Source organism: Sapajus apella, unplaced genomic scaffold, assembly GCF_009761245.1.
Source record: "Sapajus apella isolate SASKATOON/1434 unplaced genomic scaffold, GSC_monkey_1.0 scaffold3, whole genome shotgun sequence".
Lineage (NCBI taxonomy): Eukaryota > Metazoa > Chordata > Mammalia > Primates > Cebidae > Sapajus > Sapajus apella.
Window position 1 is genome coordinate 42,543,641 of NW_022436943.1, and position 15,071 is coordinate 42,558,711.

Below are 15,071 nucleotides of genomic sequence, written 5' to 3' on the forward strand. Positions count from 1 at the left end.
TTTAGAAGTTATTAACAAATTTAGTTGAAGGCAAACAATCAAGAGAGCTAAAATCTCTGCAAAATGAAAATAAAACAAAAATATTTTGGAGCTTCTTTGGCAGCCAAGGAGAGTGGGAGAGGGAGGGAACCTGGGAACTAAGAAGAGAGGGGAAGGCATAAAATTCCAGAGAAAAATGTGGAGAAGGAAAATCCTAAGTGAAGAAGCCAAAGAGGAAATTCCTAGTGTGATACTGGCTAGAGAACTCTGATGAAGAAGAGTGCCTCCTACTCAATTTTAAGTGGTTTGGTTTGATGTGCTCTAAAATAACTGTTATCTTTAACACTTCAGTAGAAAAATGCTGCATAAGACTGCTTTATATTGGGATGCTTCAGAGAAACCATAGAAGTGGGATGTGTGTTCTATCTGTGGGTCAGAGCGGGGTGGAGAGGCGAAAAGAGCTACAGGAAGAGAGGGTCAAGATGCTAAAAAGAGATGAGCAGCAATAGGTAAGTGGAGTGAAGAGGGACTGAGAAAATGAGTCTTCAGGAATTCTCAGCAATCTTAGTGAGGGCAATAGGCTAGCAAAGTTTGCAAGACAGAAGCTCAGGGCTGTTTTATTTAAGAATGAAAGAACATTATTACTCCTCAAAGCAGGAACGCTTGAGTGCCCTGAGGTGTCTGGCACCTGGGTTCCACATTTCCAAACATACACAGTGTGAAGGATTGTGTTTGAGTTAGTGATCAATAGTTCTTAGCAGGTGCTGTGCCATGAACAATCAGGGTTTAAATCCTGACTTCACTACTGTCCTCTGAAACAAGTCAGTTACTAAACCCCTCTAAAGTCCGTTCTCCACTGGTGTCTCTCGATGATAACAGCTGCCTCTCAGAATGGTAGGCAATTTTTTAAAAAGGCCTTATTTCTAAAAATCTCTAATATGATAGCTTGCGCACAGTGAAACTTACAAAATGACCTTCATTCTTTCCTTCAGTTCTTGATTTAGTCTGTTGACTTCGAATAATTTACAGTAGTCCTCTCTTTATTTATGGGGGATATATTCCAAGTTTATACTTGAAACCATGGATAGTATTGAACCCTATGTATACTGTTTTTTTCTATACGTACTCACCTATGATAAAATTTAATTTATAAATTAGGCAGTAAGAGGTTAGCAGTGACTAACAATTAAATGAACAATTAAAACAACATGACAGCATCATTACTCTTGCACTTTGGGGTCATGATTAAGTACAGTAACGGTTACTTGGACACAAGGTTTGCAATATTACAACAATCTGTCTCATCCCCAAGATGATTACTGACTAATAACCAGGTAGTTAGTCAGAGTGGATAGGCTGGACAAAGGAGGGATTCACATCGCAGGAAGAACAGTGTAGGATGGTGTGAGATTTCATCATGCTACTTAGATGGCACCCAATTCAAAAACCTAAAAAGAAAATTGTTTATTTCTGGAATTTTCCATTTAATATTTTCAAACTATGGTTTAACTGAAACCATTGAAAGTGAAACTGCAGATTAGAGGAGACTACTATATTTGAGGAATGCAACTTGTAAATGTAATTATTTGCCAGGGGAATTCTTCAGATTGCAATAATTAGATTGCAAACAGGTCATATAAAGACATTTGTACTTTAGAAGATATGTGATGAAAATATCCATTTAGGAAGCATGTAAGAGACAAGGAGTCACTTAGCAGAGATGCCATCGAGCTGAGATTGGTTAGAAGAATGGAACACAAAACCAATGTTGAGTTGAGCTCGGCTGTACAGTCCTAAAACATAAACCTACTTATGTACTCTTATGTCACCTGAAATCACTCACATTATTCTTACTGGGGGTCCCTAGATTCTTGCTTCCATTTTCTATGGTGTATTCTGGAAGGATGCCTCTGGAATTAACGTGTTAAAAAAAATTTTTGCAATGAAATTATTGTTTCTATACGAAAGTGTTCCTGAATGTTGTATAAATTGTGACATGCCCTTCCTTATAAGCTTTTGAATCCTTTCACATAAAAAGTAATTATGTGTGTAAAAGACTTCAATATCTATGAATGTTATGAAGTAGAAATTTTAGTCATTTATAGTCATGTCATCATTTAGTCATTTCATTTAGAAAATGAAGGACCGTTTCTTGATGATTAAGTTCAGATCTTCTCAAAAGTATTTCATGAAAATACATTTTGAGAATTATATATAATGTAAGTGACCCAAATCTGTGATGTGAAGTCTCTTAAAACTAAGCAGACCATTAGAAAAGGAACATATTATTTATTAGGCACATGCTTCCCAGCAGAGTTGAAATAAATATTTATCTCCATAAAGTAGAAAACATTTTCCCAGGAATTGATTGTATTCTGTGTTTTATCAGTTCAACAAATGCCTGATAGCCTTTCTTAACTTCTCTGTGTTGAGAATCAAACAAATACAACAGGTCAAACACTCACTGTACTGTCTGTGGAAACCCTACTGATTGAGGCTTCTCCGAAGCAAGGGGTAAAGGAAGAACGGGAAGTGGCAATGACCTTGAAGAACACTCATCTCTGACCTCTGTGTATAGCAAGGAGAGAGACAAGTATGCTCTTTAGTAACTCAACCTTTATTTTGCTATTTCTCAGGACCCCATTTATTTGACCTGTCTCCACAAAATTAGCATGGGCCCACAATCTCCACATTTGCAAAATAGTGAGCTAAGATATTGAATAAATAAATACTCATCCCAGAAGCAAAATTCATGATGGGATTGAAAGCTGGTTCCGTGCCTCAATGTCAAGTCACAACGAATGTTTAACAGTTTCTATTACACATATTCAATTTAATCAGCTATTTGTCTTAGAGAGCATAAAGCAATTTAAAATTGATCATGTGTTTGAGCTGACTACAAAGAATAAAAATGCCTTGTCAAAAAGAGAAAAAAGTGCTATTAAGTATCAGTTTCCTTTTTGTACTGCCAAAAACATCAAAGAATCTTCCAGTTATAAAATCTGAACATGCCTCCTCTTCACAGAGTTGACAATTGCCCAAATCCTGTTAATTCTGTCTTTAAAATACCTTGCCTGTTTTTTCTTCTCAGTTTCTATTTTTTGAGCTCTCATTCCCTCTGATGACTTTAATTATAATTGATATGTAGATGACTTTCTAAACTGTACCTTGGCTGAAATTTCTTTTGAGCCACCAGACACCAACTCCACATATCCAAAATTCAATCTACTTCTCACAATTTGCATTCCTTGTTTCAGTAAATGACACCACGTCCAATTGTTTAAGGCAGGAACCTGGGAGTCACTCTGACTTCTTCCTCTTCCTTACCCTTCATTTCCAAAGAATCAGTAGGTCTTGTTACTTCCACTTGTGTTAATATCTCGAATTGATTTACTTCTCTATAACCCCCTTGTCACTGATAATGTCCAGGGTACCCTTAAAAAGTCAGACACTACAGGTTGCCTACTTGATATCTATTCTTGCTTCTAAAGCCTTGATTTACCTAATTAAAATGTTTAATTTCTTAGTTTCCCTTGCTGCTAGCATATGACATAATTCCAGCCAATGAGTGGAAGTAGATTTGATACAAAAAGGTTTCTGTGAAAAATTCCTTATAAAAATTGATTAACTGTCTTGTTTCATCAACTCTTCATCTACAACCTTTCCCTTCACGCCTAGAATATAGATGCAGTGTCTGAATTGCAGCAGCCCTTTTGTGAGTACAAGGAGAAAAGCTCCATGCAAAAAAAAAAATAGTGAAGCCAGAAAGGAGAAGTCATGGTTGCTGGCAGTAGCATGGTGCTACTATGTAAGGATTTTCTGTCTCCATATTTCTCATTATCTGAAAAAACAAACACACAAACAAAACAAAACAAAAAACCAAAACACTTCATTTCATTACGTCAATAAACCACTGTTACTGGGTTTCTGAACCCACTGTTACAGGAAGCCAGTGAAGTTGTACCTCTGTCACATTTCTCATAACCTCCATTTTACTTCTAATATTGACATCTTTTTCTGAAAAAATCTTCATAGGCCACCATTGCCCTTAAGATAGTTCCCAAACTCCTCAGTAGCATGAATAACACCCTTCAGGATCTAGTCCTTACCTCTAGGTTAAGCCTCATTTATCCTGTCAAGTTCCACCCTCTATCCTCCATCAACTGTACCCTCAGTTCCTCAAATGCATCATTCTCGCAACTAAGACTTTACATGTGCTATTTTGTCTATATGGAATATTCTTCTTTTATTTCTCTTCCACTTTATGTGGCTAACAGGTTTTCTACAATCCTGCTGATATGGTTTGGATCTGTGTTTCCACCCAAATCTCATCTCAAATTGTAATCCCCACATGTGGAGGGAGGGAGGTGATTGGATCATGAAGGGGGTTTCCCTCATGCTGTTCTCATGATAGTGAGTTCTCACGAGATCTGATGGTTTTCTAAGTGTTTGACAGTTCTTCCTTCACTTGCTCTTCTTTCTTGTGCCTCCTTGTGAAGAAAGTGCTTGCTTCTCCTTCACCTGCTGCTATGATTGTAGGTTCCTGAGGCCTCCCCAGCCATGTGGAGCTGTGAGTCGATTAAGCCTCTTTCCTTTATAAATTACCCAGTCTCAGGTATTTATTTATAGTGCTGTGAAAACAGACTAATATACCTGCTTAGGAAACACATCCTAAAAGAAACCTTTCCTGATCCAACAAGCCTAGATCAGGTGGCTTTTCTCTGGATCCCTATAACAATGACATGCCAGTATGTATCTCTTTCAGAATATTTTCCACACTAATGACAACTAATATTATACTTCTCTGTCCCCTCAACTATATGAAGATAAATTTCTTAAGGAAAGAATTGTGTCTTATTCACTGTTGTAAATCCCTAGTTTATCGCAATAGCTGATAAATAGGATTATACAGTTGTTGAATGAGTAGATGAATAAATGCATTTTCATTACACATATCTATCATTCAAGCTCAAACTCCCATCATTATGTGCCTGTACAATTATTCATTCTAATTCATCCAATATTATTCAAGATATTGTGGTATATAATTAATCACAGAACAACAATAATGAAAATTAAGAACTTGCCTCCAGCTCCATTAGGACCAGAAAAGGATATTGATTTCTTAATAAGTAAAAATGATATAGGGTACTTGAACTCTTTAATGGAATGAATTTTTGTAATTAACTTTATAATTAGGTATATTTAAATAAAAAATTTAGTTGTATCTATATTCATGTTTTTCTTTTATCTGGTTGTTTTCTTTCAATTACTTTGACTGCAAAAGCCTCATCTGAAGACATTAAATCATGACATATAGAGCTGGAAACAATCTTAAGATTATTGACTTCCTGAATCTACAAAGACTTCTCTTCAAAATAAGTCAAAACATAGTTTGTCTACTTGACTATTTCCAGCCCTAAAAATACTACTGGAGAATTATAACTATTCCAAGACTTTTGGAATGCAGTTTTTATGATAGGTTTGGGTTTACTTTTTACAATTTTATGAAGGCATAAATTATATGTCATACAATTAACTAATTGTAGGTGAAGAGTTGGATTTTTTAGTATACTAATATAGTTGTGCAACCATCACTCTACTCTAGATTTATAACACAGCCATCACTTCCAAGAATCCCATTGTGTCCATTTTCAAACAATCCCTGCTCCCACTCTCAGCCCCAGGCAACTACACATCTGCTTTCCATGTGTAGAGGGTTGCCTTTTCTAGAAATTTCATATAAAAGGAATTATATGTATCCATTTGTGTCTGATTTTTATTTTTTTAATTTAGTATAATTTGGAGACGCAGTGCCATCTATGTTGCATGTATCAGTAGTTTGTTACTTTTATTGTGGAATGTCATCATTCCATTGTATAGTTACACAGCATTCTGCGTATCTACTCACTGCTTGGGGTTGTTTGTATTTTTTCCAACTATTGGCTATTATGAATGATGCTCTAGTGAACATTTATGAACAAATGTTTATGTGATGCACGTTTTGATTTCCCTCAAGCAGATATCTTGGAGTTTAATTGCTGGATTATGCTTTAAGTTTATATTTCACTTTTTAAGAAGCTGCCAAACTATTTACAAAAGCGCCTGTACATTTTACATCTATAGCAAGAATGAATGAGAGCTTCAGTTTACCCAGCAAGCACTCAGTATTGTCACATTTATTATTATTATGGCTAGTCATACCTGTATATAGTGATATCTCCTTGGAATTTAATGAATAAAAATTGTAAACACCTTTTCATGTATGCATGACCTATTTGCATTCTTTGTTGAATGCCTATTTAAATATTTTGCCCATTTTTAATTTGATTGTATTATTATTTAGCCAAGCACATATTCTTTATTGGATATATGATTTGTAAATATTTTTTCCAGTCTGTGACTTTTCTGTTTACTTTCTTAATGGTATTTTTTGAAGCACAAATGCTTTAAATTTTGATGTATAATTCATCCATCTTTTATGAATTGTGCTTTTGGTATATTACCTAAGAAACTTCTACATAACCCAAAGTTGCAAAGGTCTTCTCTTATGTTTTTTTTTCAGGAAGTTTTATAGTTTTATCTTTGATATGTAAGCCTTTGGTACATTTGAGTGAATTTCTGTGTATACTGTGAGGTAGATTCCAATTTCATTTCTTTGCACATTGTAGCTATCTAATTTTTCCAGCATCATTTTTTGAAAAGACTATTATTTCCACCACTTAGTTGCCTTGGTACCTTTGTTAACAATCAATGAACCATTAATGAGAGAACATATTTACGGACTTACTGGTTGGTTACATTAATCAGTTCTTTGTTTGCATATCTCCCTCCATATTGAGCCTGTGTTTGTGGAAGCAAAGTTGCTGGATTTTCTGGCTGTCTCTGTGCTGATAAAACTGCAATTCTCACCAACTGCAATGAGGAGAGAGGTGTTTTCTCCATACATGAAGCCCTCATACTTTTACTGTTCTTGCACAAAACTGTGGCATCTTTTCAAGAACAAATGCTTAGTTAATGGGTACAATGTATGTTATACGGGTGATGGAGACCCTGAAAGTCCTTACCTGACTGCTACCCAATCCATTTGTATAACAAAATTGCAAATGTATCCAATAATTTTGAACAAATCAGAAGAAAAAAGAGCCCTGAAATGATTATTTTGGTAACTTTATCTAGTTTCATAGATGTTTGTGGAAAGGGTGTTCTGACTTCTTCACATAGCCATAGCTGAAACTGCCTTTCCATGACTAATTTTTAAGGGAAATAATATGCTGTTGAGCCTCATCTCAGCACACCTACTCACAGAAGTTACTTGAAATTATATTTAAAGTAATTTTTGGAGCATCTGGGTCCATATGGCAGATTAAAGCTACATGTTTATTCTCTGCTGTCTCCACAATGTCACCAAAATAGCAGTAACGAAATTTTTAAAAACCCACAATGAGTTTAATTAGATCCCATTTGTCCATTTTGGTTTTTGTTGCCGTTGCTTTTGGTGTTTTAGTCATGAAGTCCTTGCCGATGCCTGTGTCCTGAATGGTATTGCCTAGGTTTTCTTCTAGGGTTTTTATGGTGTTAGGTCTTATGTTTAAATCTTTAATCCATCTGGAGTTAATTATTGTATAAGGTATAAAGAATGGATTCAGTTTCAGCTTTCTGCACATGGTTAGCCAGTTTTCCCAACACCATTTATTAAATAAGGAATCCTTTCCCCATTGCTTGTTTCTGTCAGGTTTGTCAAATATCTGATGGTTATAGATGTGTGACATTACTTCTGAGGCCTCTGTTCTTTTCCATTGGTCTATATCTCTGTTTTGATAACAGTACCATGCTGTGTTGATTATTGTAGCCTTGTAGTATGGTTTGAAGTCAGGTAGCATGATTCCTCCAGCTTTGATTTTTTTTTTTTCTCTTAGGATATTCTTGACTATGCAGGCTCTCTTTTGGTTCCATATGAAGTGTAAGGTGTTTTTATTCCAATTCTGTGAAGAAAGTCAATGGTAGCTCGATAGGGATAGCATTGAATCTGTAAATTATTTTGGGCAGTATGGCCATTTTAATATTGACGCTTCCTAACCATGAGCATGGAATGATTTCCATCTGTTGTGTCCTCTCGTATTTCCTTGAGCAGTGGTTTGTAGTTCTCCTTGAAGAGGTCCTTCACATCCCTTGTTAGTTGTATTCCTAGGTATTTTATTCTATTTGTAGCAATTTTAAATGGGAATTCACTCATGATTTGGCTCTCTGTTTGTCTGTGATTGGCTTATAGGAATGCTTGTGATTTTTGCACATTGACAGTGAACCAGCAACCAACAGAATGGGAAAAAATTCTTGCAATCTACCAATCTGACAAAGGGCTAATAACCAGAATCTACAAAAAACTTAAACAAATTTATAAGAAAAAAAAATCAAAAAGTGGGCGAAGGATATGGACAGACAATTTTCAAAAGAAGACATTTGTGCAGCCAACAAACATATGAAAAAAAGCTTATCATCACTGGTTATTAGAGAAATGCAAATCAAAACCACATTGAGATACCATCTCACGCCAGTAAGAATGGCGGTCATTAAAAAATCAGGAGACAGGCCGGGCGCGGTGGCTCAAGCCTGTAATCCCAGCACTTTGGGAGGCCGAGGCGGGTGGATCATGAGGTCAAGAGATCGAGACCATCCTGGTCAACATGGTGAAACCCCGTCTCTACTAAAAATACAAAAAATTAGCTGGGCATGGTGGTGCATGCCTGTAATCCCAGCGACTCAGGAGGCTGGGGCAGGAGAATTGCCTGAACCCAGGAGGCGGAGGTTGCAGTGAGCCGAGATTGCACCATTGCACTCCAGCCTGGGTAACATGAGTGAAACTCCGTCTCAAAAAAAAAAAAATCAGGAGACAACAGATGCTGGAGAAGATGTGGAGAAATAGGAACAATTTTACACTGTTGGTGGGAGTGTAAATTAGTTCAACCATTGTGGAAGACAGTGTGGCAATTCCTCAGGGATCTAGAAGTAGAAATAACATTTGACCCAGCAATCCCATTATTGGGTATATACCCAAAGGACTATAAAATATTCTATTATAAAGACACATGCATACGTATGTTTATTGTGGCACTGTTTACAATAGCGAAGACTTGAAACCAACCCAAATGCCCATCCAAGATAGACTGGATAAGGAAAATGTAGCACATATACACCATGGAATACTATGCAGCCATAAAAAAGGATGAGTTCATGTCCTTTGCAGGGACATGGATGAAGCTGGGAACCATCATTCTCAGCAAACTGACACAAGAACAGAAAACCAGACACTGCATGTTCTCACTCATAAGTGGGTGTTAAACAATGAGAACACATAGACACAGAGAGGGGAACATCACACTCTGGGGTCTGTTGAGTGTTGGGGGGATTGGAGAGGGATAATAGTAGGTGGGGGATTGGGGAGGGATGTCATTAGGAAAAATACTTAATGTGGATGAGGGGGGGATGGATGCAGCAAACCCCCAAGGTGCATGTATACCTATGTAACAAACCTGCCCTTAATATACATGCATCCCAAAACCTGAAGTATAAAGAAAAAAATAAAAAATAAACCCACAATGACCATAAGGAAACAAGAGAAGCAACCAAAAACTGTTTTGGAAGCTAGCAAAAGTATTAGACAAATGATCACTATCTTAACAGAACAGAGAAATGTGAAAACTATCTATCATTGGAAACAACAGAAAAATGTAAGTTGGTAAAACACCAGAAATTCAGAGGTCTCAGGAATTTAAGATACCATATACTGTGTTTTGAATGGTGGCAAAATGAGGTTGAAAAGGAACATTGGGCAAATCGTTAAAATGAGGAATTATGGCTATTGATTTCCAAACCTATTATGTGCTGCTAGAAGACAACACCTGGTGTATCTGAGTACAGGACTGATATTTTAACCCGTAAACATCTAGGGATATCAGCAACCATAGCCGAGGTGACAGTGAGCTACAGAAGACTGAGAGAAAGCAAGAACAGTAAGACACTTAAATGCCTTTCTTAATCAGAATGCTACTAGCAATATACACATCCCCTTAAACAAGGGATTGGAGTATGCTAAATAAATCTTAAAGTTCAAAAAACAGAGATGCAGGTAATGAGAATGAGAGGCTCCCACAAATTAGGCAGGTCGTTATCTCTTTGCCCTATAATACAGTAGATACTGTCATTAGTCAAGTCCATATATTGAACTTCCAGATATCAATTTAGTGGCTCTTAATTATGAATGGGTCAGTGTAGGATATCCAGACATTTTATTAAACTTATTAACAAGAAATATATAAATTAAACAAACAAAAGTAAAAGGAATTTTGACTAAATAGTGGCAATCCAAGAAAAAAAGAGCTTCTTAAAAAACTGTAATTGATAGATTTAGAGAGCTAAGACAATAAAAATAAGCCAAAAACTATAAAGGAGGAAAAATTAGCAAGACTGACATATAATAGGTGCTCAATAAATATTTGTTGAATAAATTGAATTTTTATGATTATAAAGGATGTGTGTATTTATAATGGTTTGATATAAAACACATATTCAGCAAAAGAGTTGAAAGGCATGAGTGGAGAAATATTCCAGATATTAGAAGGTTAATCCAAAAGATCCAGTATATCCTTGAGAAACCATCTTGAGAGACAGAGATGGGGACAGAGAGGTACAGGTAAGGACATTATCAGGAGCCAACACAAGAAAATTTATAATACTGACAGAAAATTATTTCCAGACTTAAAGAGCCTACAGATAGCCAATACAGTAAATGCAAAAAGATCCACATTAAGGCCATGTCGTTGAAATTTCAGAAAATCTAGTATTTTAAAAACTCTTAAAAGCTTCTAAAGAGAGGAAAAACATATTCAGTAGAAAGTGAAGAAAATGTGAACAACACCAAATTTCTCATCAGAAACACTAAAAGCTAAAATAAAATAGAAGCATAACTTTATACCTCACTATAAAAATTATTTTCATACTGGGATCGTATACCCAGCCAAAACATCACATAATTTGAAGGTACAATTACTATGTTTTTAAACCTGCAATGTTTCAAAAATTTATCCATAGTCCACTCTCTTTCGGGAAACTGCCAGAGGACATACTAAATTAAAATGAGGATGAAACTGAGAAAAAAGAAGATTGCAGATATCACAAAAGAAGTTGTATAATAATACCAATTCCTAGGCAATAGTGAAGATAAGTCTCAGGATAACAACTGGGCAACAAGCCTTCCAATCTTGTTTCTCTTAATGGAGCAATAAGTTTGAGGGTTCCTGAAGAGATTTCTAAGAAAAGTAATGGAAACTAATAAACACTTTACATTTCTACAAAACGAACACATATTAAAGACTTGGTAGTTATGATGGGTTTGGTACGTAGGCAGCTATGCAAAAGAAAACAGCACAATTATTAAACCTAGGGAAAACAAAATTAGCACAAGAAACACAGTGTAATCATGATGTACTATATGCCTCTGCTGTGAATAATTGTTACAGAGCCATTATAATATAAACATAAAATACCAGATTAAGATGATAATATCAAGTTACTATGACTAAAAGAAGAAAAATGTTTGTGGAAGATGCAGACCTAGGAAAGTGAGAGACGTCTCCATCTTCCATATTTAGAAGTCAGTGTGTATCTAAACTGAAAGAAATAAAAACCAAAGTTCAGTCTGTTACTTAAAAATACAAAGGAGATAACTTAAGAGGCACTGAAATAATTGCTATAGTATTCTTATAGGAGTAAGAATCGGGAGTGGAGAGCAAACAGTGAGAAACTTCTGATTTTGCCAAATAAGCCTGTTAAAACCATTTGACTTTTTTTTTTTTTAATCAGCTTTCCAGGTTGATTATTTGTTTTTTTTTTTTTTTTTTTTTTTTTTTTTTTTTTTTTTTTTTTTGAGACTCTGGGCAGCAGACTCTCACTGTGTTGCCCAGGCTGGAGTGCGGTGGTGCAATCTTGGCTCACTGCAACCTCCACCTCCTAGGTTCAAATGATTCTCCTGCCTCAGCCTCCCCTGTGGCACTACAGGCACATACCACCATGCCAGACTAATTTTTGTATTTTTAGTAGAGACAAGTTTTCACCATGTTGGCCAGAATGTTCTTAAACTCCTGACTTCAAGCAGTCTACCTGCCTCAGCCTCCCAAAGTGTTGGGACTATAGGTGTGAGCCACCACGCGCAGCCTTAATTTTTTTTTTTAATGTGGTTTTATAAATATGAACTTTGAAATGTAAGAAAAAAAAAATTATGGTGTGTTTGCATGTTACTTTCTAAATGCATTATTTTAAAAGCCATTCTAATTTTCATTTTTTACAAACTGTATAAAGTTATTAACTCACAAGAGAGATCTTTAATCCACTAAGTACTTAAGTGAATGGACAAAGCTGAAAACACGTCCAAAATTGAGTTACATCAATTTGTCAGGAAATCCCCTCTGGAGATGAGGTTGTCATTGTTTTGCTATCCTGTTTTAACTAGCAAAATACTGCTGCCTTAGGATATGCTTTTTTTCATATCCTGGAATGTATTTTCCTTCCAGGAAAATATCATGAAGCTGGATACCTAATTAAAATGCACAAGAACGGATGTTGCTGGGTGTCTGTTAGGAACCAAGCAAACGTTTCAATGTGTCATTTCTTCCAGTAACTGTGGAGGAATAGCACAGGAATGGTGTGTTAGTTTCTTAGGGCTGCCATAACAAATTACCCCAAACTTGGTGCCTTAATACAACAGACCTTTATTACCTCATACTTCTCAAGGCCACAAGTACAAAATCGAGGTGTATGTAGTAGAGAACTCTGCTCTACAGGCTGTAGGGAAGAAGCCCTCCTTGCCTTTGACAGTTTATGGTGGCTGCAAGCCCATTCTTTAGTTTGTTGTTGTATAACTCGAATTTCTGCCTCAGTCTTCAAATGGCCTTCTCCTTTCGTCTGTGTCTCCCTCTTTTGGGTGCCTCTTCTAAGAATTCTTGTCATTGGATTTAGGGCCCACCCAAATAATCTAAGATGATCTCATCTTGAGACTTTTAGCTTAATTATGTTTGCAAAGGCCATTTTGTCACATAAGGTCACATTCACAGTTCCAGGTTAGATGTATGTGGACACATGTTTTTTGGGGCCACAATTCAATTCACAAAAAAAGGTAGAAAAATAACAAGCAGCAAATATTACTTGTTATTTACTTTAATGACATGTCATATTTGGACAAATACAAAGCTAAGCCTGGAATTCCAATATCTTGGGAAATGAAAGATGAAAGCAGTCAGAAAAAAAGTGGAATTATGAAGACAATATTATAAACTAGACACTAATTCTTTTCTTTTTAGATTTACCATTAACCTCTTCCAATTTTATGCAGTCTGTAAACTTGATTGGCTTATTGTCTATTTTAAACAATGTTTAAGGCAAAAACAGTGTTGACTTATTGTTCTCAGTGACTTCGTTTTCTGAATAAACAAGACTGAACTCTTTAAAATGTCGGTAGAAATATTTATTGGAAGCACTATTTTTTTGCACACTAAAGATAATATACTTAACATATTTTAACCTCTTTTATGTATTCAATCATCTTTCCCATTTTAAAATTAAGTAATGTTTTATATATATATATGTATGTGTATATATATATATATATACATATAATATGTGATGCATTCCCTGCAGCAATTTAAATTTTGATGTAATATATATTATATAGAAATATATTTATATGCCTTATTGAGTAAAAAAGGAAGGAGACAGGATATGCCAAGTAAAATTTTAAGGACTATTACTTGTTTGAAATGATTACCAGTTAATTTCTATATATAAATGCAATGATTCCATCCTCATTGTGTGACAGGGAATGTTTGAAAAGAAACATAAGTGAAATAGACTTAGAGTAGTCTAACCGATTTAAAGAGTACCAATTTTCTTAGAATCATAGCATTTAGAAAGAACATTAAATGTCAAGTCCAAACTCACTTTACATGCCTTGTGGCAATTGACATTACATGGTTTGCTCTATGTCACATATCTTGAGGACAGATGTAAAGTTTGAGATTCCTAACATCATTCTATTTTCACTATTTTTCTATCACTGTTAACCTGACAAATGCATCCACTTTGGACATTTTAAGTGTTTGTGAAAATTAATGCATCCTCAATGCTTGAGAATACTCATCTTTATGGAAACCAAATAGTATTTTAAAAGCAGGATTTGGGGAAATAATTTGTATTTGATTTTTTTTTTCCGTTGCTCACTTTTTCAATGGATGACCTTACTCAAACTGCTTAACTTTTTTGGCCTCAGCTACTTTGTTTGCAAAACAAAAGGACTACTGTCTAATCCACAGGACTATTTTGAGACTAAATGAGATGAACTCAAGTTGAGACTAGTTCTCAGCCTGTACATAAAGACTATTCAATCAGTGCCAGTTTCCTTCCCTATACTGCTTACGAAAAGATCAGTCAGTTTCGCTATATGCTTTGTTGTGATGGACTCAATTGTCCCTCCCAGAATTTCAAATTCTGTGTTGAAATTCTGATCCCCAATTCCTCAGAGAAAATTTCTGCTGTTTAAGGCTGGGGTCCCCAACCCCCATGCCATGGACTGGTAACGGTTTGTGGCCTGTTAGGAACCAGGCTGCATAGCAGGAGGTGAGTGGTGGGTGAGCCTGTGAAGTTTCATCTCTATTTACAGCTGTTCCCCATCAGTCACTTTAGTGCCTGAGTTCCACCTCCTGTGAATCAGCAGCAGGATTAGATTCTCACAGGAGTGTGAACCCTATTGTGAATTGCACGTGCAGGGATTTAGGTTGCCTGATCTTTAGGATAATATAATGCCAGATAATCTATCACTGTCTCCCGTCACTCCCAGATGGGACCATCTAGTTGCAGTAAAACAAACTCAATGCTCCCACCAATTCTACATTATAGTGAGTTGTATAATTATTTCATTATATATTACAATGCAAATAATAGAGATAAGGTGTACAATAAATGTAATGTGCTTGAAGCCAGGTACGGTGGCTCACATCTGCAATCCCAGCATTTAGGGAGGCTGAGGTGGGCGGATCACTTGAGGT